Below are 7651 nucleotides of genomic sequence, written 5' to 3' on the forward strand. Positions count from 1 at the left end.
CTATCCAACCTGACTACAGATACATGGAGTGAGCTCAAGTGACAACAGCATATTCTCCCATTGAATATAGCCTAAATCAGCCAACTGATCTGCAGATGCATAAGAAATTAGAAGCTTCCATTTCTAGTACAACATTCTATTTTTGTGACAGTAGTTAACTGATATACCTACCAAATAAAGCTTAATTCATTAACATAGAATCCAAAGTCCTCCAAGGTCTATTATAGTTTGCCTTTATCTAATTTAGTCATTCATTCATTCTTTCATTCATTCAACTAACAAGTATTTGAGTATCTACTATGTGACAGTTAGTATTCTGGCACCAGGAATATAGTGATCAAAAATTATGAAGCCTTGGCCCTGGCCGGTTGGCTCAGTGGTAGAGCGTCGGCCTGGCATGCGGTTCGATTCCCGGCCAGGGCACACAGGAGAAGTACCCATCTGCTTCTCCACCCCTCCCCCTCTCCTTCCTCTCTGTCTCTCTCTTCCCCTCCCGCAGCGAGGCTCCATTGGAGCAAAGATGGCCCGGGCACTGGGGATGGCTCCTTGGCCTCTGCCCCAGGTACTGGAGTGGCTCTGGTCACAACAGAGCAACGCCCCGGAGGGGCAGAGCATCGCCCCTGGTGGGCATGCCAGGTGGATCCTGGTCGGGTGCATGCGGGAGTCTGTCTGACTGTCTCTCCCCATTTCCAGCTTCAGAAAAATACAAAAAAAAAAAATTATGAAGCCCTATCCAGTTGGCTCAGTGGTAGAGCATCAGCTGGTGTATGCATGTCCCAGGGTTTGATATCCAACCAGGGTACAGAGGAGAAGCAACTACCTGCTTATCCAGCCCTCCACCCTCCTCTCTCTCTCTCTCTCTCTCTCTCTCTCTCTCTCGTTTCCTCTCTCCCTCTGTCTCTCCCTCCTGCAGCCATGGTTGGATTAGTTTTTTTTGAGTGAGTTGGCCCCAGGCCCTGAGAATGGCTTTGGAGCTTCTTCTCAGGTGCTAAAAATAGCTTGTTTGCTAAGCAACAGAGCAATGCCCCAGATGGTCAGAGCATCACCCCATAGGGGGCTTGCTCAGTGGGTCCTTGTTGGGGCACATGGAGGAATCTGTTTCTCTGCCCCAAATGCTCTCACTTAATTTAGAAAAAAATAGTTTAACAAAATTTCATAGTTATGGAGCTTAAATTCTAGAAGACAAAGAAATTAATAAACAAACATGAAAAGTAGTGATAACTTCAATGAACAAGGCCAAATGAAAATAGATAGAATGGCAAAAGTAGAGAGAATGATGGTGATAATAGGGTGATCTAATAAGTTGACATTTTAGCAGATATCTGAATTAAAAGAAGGAGCAAGAGATGTGTATACCTCAGGGGAAAGAATTCCAACAGTCAAAGAGAACAGAAAGTGCAAAAATTCTGGGGAGAACATATATTTCATCAAGATCATAGAGGCTAGTATTTTGAAACATAATAAAAAATGTAAGGTAAAAAGAAGATTAAAATATATCTGCATACAAAAAAATGAAATCACAAAGGAAGACAGTAGTAGAACAAAGCAGCAAGAAAAAGCTACAAAACTGAAATAACAAAATGGCAACTGTAAATCAAAAATTACTATCAATAACCATCAATAATTACTTGAGCCTGACTAGGTGGTTGTACAGTGGATAGAGTATCAAACTGGGACGCAGAGGATCCAGAGGTTGCTGGCTTGAGTGCAGTCTCATCCCGCTTGAGCGAGAGGTTACTGGCTTAAGCACGGTATCATAGATATGACACTATGTTCACTGGCTTGAGCTCAAAGGTCACTGGCTTGAAGCTCAAGGTCACTGGCTTGAGCCCAAGGTCACTGATTTGAGCCCAGGGTCACTGGATTGAGCAAGGGGTCACTCACTCTGCTATAGCACCCCCCCTCCGGTCAAGGCACATATGAGAAAGCAATCTATGAACAACTAAGGAGTCACAATGAAGAATTGATGCTTCTCATCTCTCTCCCATCCTGTCTGTCTGTCCCTATCTGTCCCTCTCTTTGTCCCTCTCTGTCTCTGTCGCAAAAATAATAATAACAATAACTACTTGAAAAGTAAATGGATTTGATAACCAATCAAGAGACAGAGTGGCCAACTAATAAAAACAACTTCTAAGCCAGCCAATGAATCTGCTTACCTGAATGTGTTTCTGCAGAAATTTGGAGAAAGCTGGCAATAGTAAAGCCATGTTACGAGCCTTAAAGACATTTAAAGTCATTAAGGTCCCTGAAAATGGCTATAAGAAAAAAAAACAAAAAAAACTTCCAACTATACGTAGTCTATAAGAAATCCACTTTTGAATTAAAGACACATATTGACTAAATGGATAAAGAATGATATTCCATGCAAAAATAACAAAAGGAAAGCAGAAACGGCTATATTTCTATCAAAACTGACTTTAAGTCAAAATGCTACAAGTGACAAGAAAGGTCATTAATGACAAAAAGGGTCATTTCAACAGGAGACATGACAATTATAAATATGCAGCCAATATCACAGTATCTTTAGGAGCTCTGAGAGATCTGAAAAGAGAAATAGAAAGCAATACAATAGTAGAAGACTTCACTTACAATAATTGACAGATCAACTGGACAAAAGATTAATAAGAATAAACTTGAACTAGGATAAGAGTGTGGAGATGACATCAGAGTAATGGCGGGGTAGGAAGCAATACTGATAAATCTCCCCCAAAACTCAACAAGATCTTCAACCAGAAACAGAAAAACCTATCCTTGGAGCCTCCAGATGTTTTGTAATACACCCGAAGGTATGGTCGAGCGAAAAATTGGCTAAATATATAACCAAACCCCGAAGGAAATAGGGAGTAAGAAATGCTCCGCCTTCCTCACTAACCTAAACAGGACGGCTTTCTCTGGGATCCGTGAATATAGAAACTGAGGCGGGCAAAGGGGGTGAATAGATCCAGGCCGCGGCACAAACGGCCGAACCAGGCTGTGGCACGGGGATTCAAGCCAAGGAAAAACTGTTCCTGTGGCAACCCGGGCAATACAAGCTAACACTCGCGCCAAATCCAAAAGAAAGACAAGCGGGGCAGCCATTTTACCCGATCTCCTGGTCGGCGCACGCAGATAGTGGGCGAGAGATTTCTTCCAAAACCCCGGGAGTGGGTGCCTGTGTTACCCCACAGAGAGGCAGGGTCAGAGGCCTTTGTGTGGGCCAAAAGCAGAATCTCTGGGCAGCCCCAGCGCCCTGGGAAAGCCGCGCAAGGGAGGGAGCGAGAACTAATTCCAGCGGTGGAACTTTTCCGTGCTGGAAGGGGATTCACTCAGAGGGAAACGCAGCCAGCCTGATATCCTGGTCTGTGCGCGCAGATAGCGAGAGATTCCTCCGAGTACCTTGGCAGTGTGCGCCCGTGTTATTGCACAGAGGGGCATAGTCAGGGGCCTTTGTGTGGGCCAAAGTGGAATCTCGGGCCGCCCCAGCACCTTGCAAAAGCCGCGCACGGGGACAGAGTGAGAGCCAATTCCAACGCTGGAACTTTTCCATGTGGGCGGGGTTTCACTCAGAGCGTGAGACTGCTGGCCAGATATCCTGGTCTGCGTACGCAGATAGTGAGCGAGAGTTTCCTCCAAGTGCCCCGGAAGTGGGCGCCCGCCTGTGTTACCGAACAGAGTGGCAGAATCAGAGGTCTTTGAGTGTGCGGAAACCCCGCCTGATTATGTTAGCAGCTCTGAATGACTGAGCCTTACCCAGAGCCCTGTGCTGAGTGGAAATAGAGTGGGGAGTTGCCAGCTCTTTGAGCCTCTTACTATCCAGGCAGAGGCAGCAGCAACCCCATAGCTGGATTATCAGGTTACTAATTGAGGAAGGAAAGATTAGGAGAAAGGCTCCAGGAACACGGACTCTCTCACTGTCGGAGCCTATAAATGCTAATGAGCCTGAACTGCCAAAGTGACTAAAGCACAATACATGACATCGCCATAGAGACTTATCAACTGCAAACCTCTACCTGAGCGTGCCAAAGGGGCAGAACCCGGGGTACAGAGTCACCGACCAGGAAGAAGGAGAGAAAAGAAAAAGCAAAAAGATAACCTCTCAAAATCAAGAATAATCTGCAGACTTTATAACCTATCCCATTTTATTATATTTGTTCATTTGTTTCTCTTATATTCATTCTTGATATTTTTTTTCCTCCTCCAATTTAGCCGATTAACTCTCTGCCGGGCTTACTCTCTCCTCTCCTTGAACTACACTACCCATAAGTGTTACATCTCCCATTATCTTTTCTCTCCTCTTCCTTTCTCTCTATGAGGGTTGCACTCCAAAACCCTTAACTCTCTCTCTCCTCTTTTTTCTTTTTTCTTCTTTTACTGGTTCCCTCTTTTTTTCTCTCTCTCTCTCTTTCTTTTCTCCCTCTATATTAGTTTCTTCCTTTCTCCTTTACATCTCCTCTCATTCAAACCTCAATAACAAACAAATTATCTTATCTGGGACTCAAACTTATGTTTGTGGCATTTTGGGGGGGTTTTACTTCACATTTTTAACTCACTAGCAGTGCTCCCATCCCTGGCTCTCCATATTATCTAGTTCTTGTTCCACTAAATACAATAGTAATTTTTTAATTTGTCCCATTTTTCTGTTTCCCTCTTATTCCTCTCACCATAACTCTTAGTCAACCAACACCTAAAAGCAAATCATTTTATTCTTGACCCAAATTTTTTCCTTATTTGCTTTTTGTGGGTCCATACCTTCTTTTTTCTTTTTTTTTCGTTTTTTTTTTTTTTTTTTGCTTCTTTATTGCTTTTCCCAAATTCAGGCCCTCTATTACAGGCATTATTTGTTATAATTCACAGTTCATCACAAGATTTTCTCAAGAAAGAGGAGAGAGGAGAGGAGAGGAAAAAAAAGGGGGGGGGAATAATTTCCTTTTTTTTAAAATTTTTACTTTATTTTAATTTTCTTTATTTCATTATTAATTTTTTTTAAAAAACCAACTCTTCAATTTTTTATTTTTTTAACTTTTTATTCTTTATTAAATCTCATTAATACTATCAACAAAACCATCCTCAGATGCCATTAAGGAAGAGAAAATCAAATATCATGGATACAAAAGAAAGAGAGGTAACACAGCTAGATGAGGAAAAATCTATGGAGAAAAAATTTAATATATTGAAAACCTTGGAGCTAAATGATAGAGAATTCAAGATAGAAATCCTAAAAATCCGCCGAGATATACAAGAAAACACAGAAAGGCAATTTAGGGAGCTCAGAAAACAACTCAATGAACACAAAGAATATATGTCCAAGGAAATTGAAACTATAAAAACAAATCAAATAGAGATGAAAAACTCAATTCACGAGCTGAAAAATGAAGTAACGAGCTTAGCTAATAGAACAGGTCAGATAGAAGAGAGGATTAGTGAAATAGAAGACAAGCAACTTGAGGCACAACAGAGAGAAGAAGAAAGAGACTCAAAAATTTTAAAAAATGAGATAGCCCTACAAGAATTATAGGACTCCATCAAAAAGAATAACGTAAGAATAATAGGTATATCAGAGGGAGAAGAGAGAGAAAATGGAATGGAGAACATACTCAAACAAATAATAGATGAGAACTTCCCAAGCCTGTGGAAAGAACTAAAGCCTCAAGTTCAAGAAGCAAACAGAACTCCGAGTTTTCTTAACCCCAACAAACCTACTCCAAGGCATATCATAATGAAATTGACACAAACCAACAGCAAAGAAAAAATTCTCAAGGCAGCCAGGGAAAAGAAGAATACAACATATAAAGGAAGGCCCATTAGATTATCATCAGATTTCTCAGCAGAAACTCTACAAGCTAGAAGAGAGTGGACGCCAATATTTAAAGTCCTGAAAGAGAGGAACTTTCAGCCACGAATACTATACCCATCAAAGCTATCCTTTAAATATGAAGGAGAAATAAAAACATTCACAGATACAGAAAAGATGAGGGAATTTATCATCAGAAAACCCCCACTCCAGGAATTATTAAATGGGGCTCTCCAATCAGATACAAAGAACAAAAAAAAAACAGAGCCACAAGTAAAAGCTCCAAGAAGAACACAATAAAACCAAATTTAAACTGTGACAACAACAAAAAGAAAGGGGGGAGAGAAGATGGAGATTAACAGTAGCAAAGGACGATGGAGTGCAAAAGTACTCACAAATAGTTCGCTACAATGAACAGGGTAGGAACCCTTTTCATTACTCAAAGGTAGCCACCATTGAAAAAACCACCACAGAAGCACATGAGATAAAAAAAAAAAAAGCAACAGAGGAAAGATGTATGGAATACAACCAAATAAAAACAAAAGATAGCCCTGGCCGGTTGGCTCAGCGGTTGAGCGTCGGCCTAGCGTGCGGAGGACCCGGGTTTGATTCCCGGCCAGGGCACACAGGAGAAGCGCACATTTGCTTCTCCACCCCTCCACCGCGCCTTCCTCTCTGTCTCTCTCTTCCCCTCCCGCAGCCAAGGCTCCATTGGAGCAAAGATGGCCCGGGCGCTGGGGATGGCTCTGTGGCCTCTGCCCCAGGCGCTAGAGTGGCTCTGGTCGCAACATGGCGATGCCCAGGATGGGCAGAGCATCGCCCCCTGGTGGGCAGAGCGTCGCCCCTGGTGGGCGTGCCGGGTGGATCCCGGTCGGGCGCATGCGGGAGTCTGTCTGACTGTCTCTCCCTGTTTCCAGCTTCAGAAAAATGAAAAAAAACAAACAAACAAAAAAAAAAAAGATAGAAAAACAAAAGAGAAAGATCAAACAAGACACAAAACTAACAGAAAGCAAGATATAAAATGGCAATAGGGAACTCACAAATGTCAATTATTACACTAAATGTAAATGGATTAAACTCACCAATAAAAAGGCACAGAGTAGCAGAATGGATTAAAAAAGAAAATCCAACTGTATGCTGCATACAGGAGACTCATCTAAGTAACAACAATAAAAACAAATTCAAAGTGAAAGGCTGGAAAACAATACTCCAAGCAAATAACATCCAAAAAAAAGCAGGCGTAGCAATACTCAAATCTGATAATGCTGACTACAAGACAGGAAAAGTACTCAAAGACAAAAATGGCCATTTCATAATGGCTAAGGGGACACTGAATCAAGAAGACATAACAATTCTTAATATATAGGCACCAAACCAGGAGCACCAAAATATATAAGACAGCTACTTATTGACCTTAAAACAAAAACTGACAAAAATACAATCATACTTGGAGACCTCAATACAATGCTGACGGCTCTAGATCGGTCATCCAAACAGAGAATCAACAAAGACATAGTGGCCTTAAACAAAACACTAGAGCACCTGGATATGATAGACATCTATAGGACATTTCATCCCAAAGTGACTGAGTATACATTTTTCTCCAGTGTACATGGATCATTCTCAAGAATTGACCATATGTTGGGCCACAAAAACAACATCAGCAAATTCAGAAAAATCGAAGTTGTACCAAGCATATTTTCTGATCATAAAGCCTTGAAACTAGAATTCAACTGCAAAAAAGAGGGAAAAAATCCCACAAAAATGTGGAAACTAAACAATATACTTTTTAAAAAATGAATGAGTCAAAGAAGAAATAAGTGCAGAGATCAAAAGATATATACAGACTAATGAAAATGACAATAAGACATATCAGAATCT

General features: G+C 41.5%; 1 non-coding gene across 1 annotated transcript; it reads left to right on the plus strand.

Annotated features, from left to right (window-relative positions):
• The first annotated feature begins 2132 nt into the window (after positions 1 to 2132).
• LOC136314854 (small nucleolar RNA SNORA33) lies at positions 2133 to 2263 on the plus strand. Its single transcript, XR_010727427.1, has one exon. It is a non-coding gene; the product is annotated as a small nucleolar RNA SNORA33 (small nucleolar RNA).
• The last annotated feature ends 5388 nt before the right edge of the window (positions 2264 to 7651 follow it).

This window comes from Saccopteryx bilineata, chromosome 10 (assembly GCF_036850765.1).
Source record: "Saccopteryx bilineata isolate mSacBil1 chromosome 10, mSacBil1_pri_phased_curated, whole genome shotgun sequence".
NCBI lineage: Eukaryota > Metazoa > Chordata > Mammalia > Chiroptera > Emballonuridae > Saccopteryx > Saccopteryx bilineata.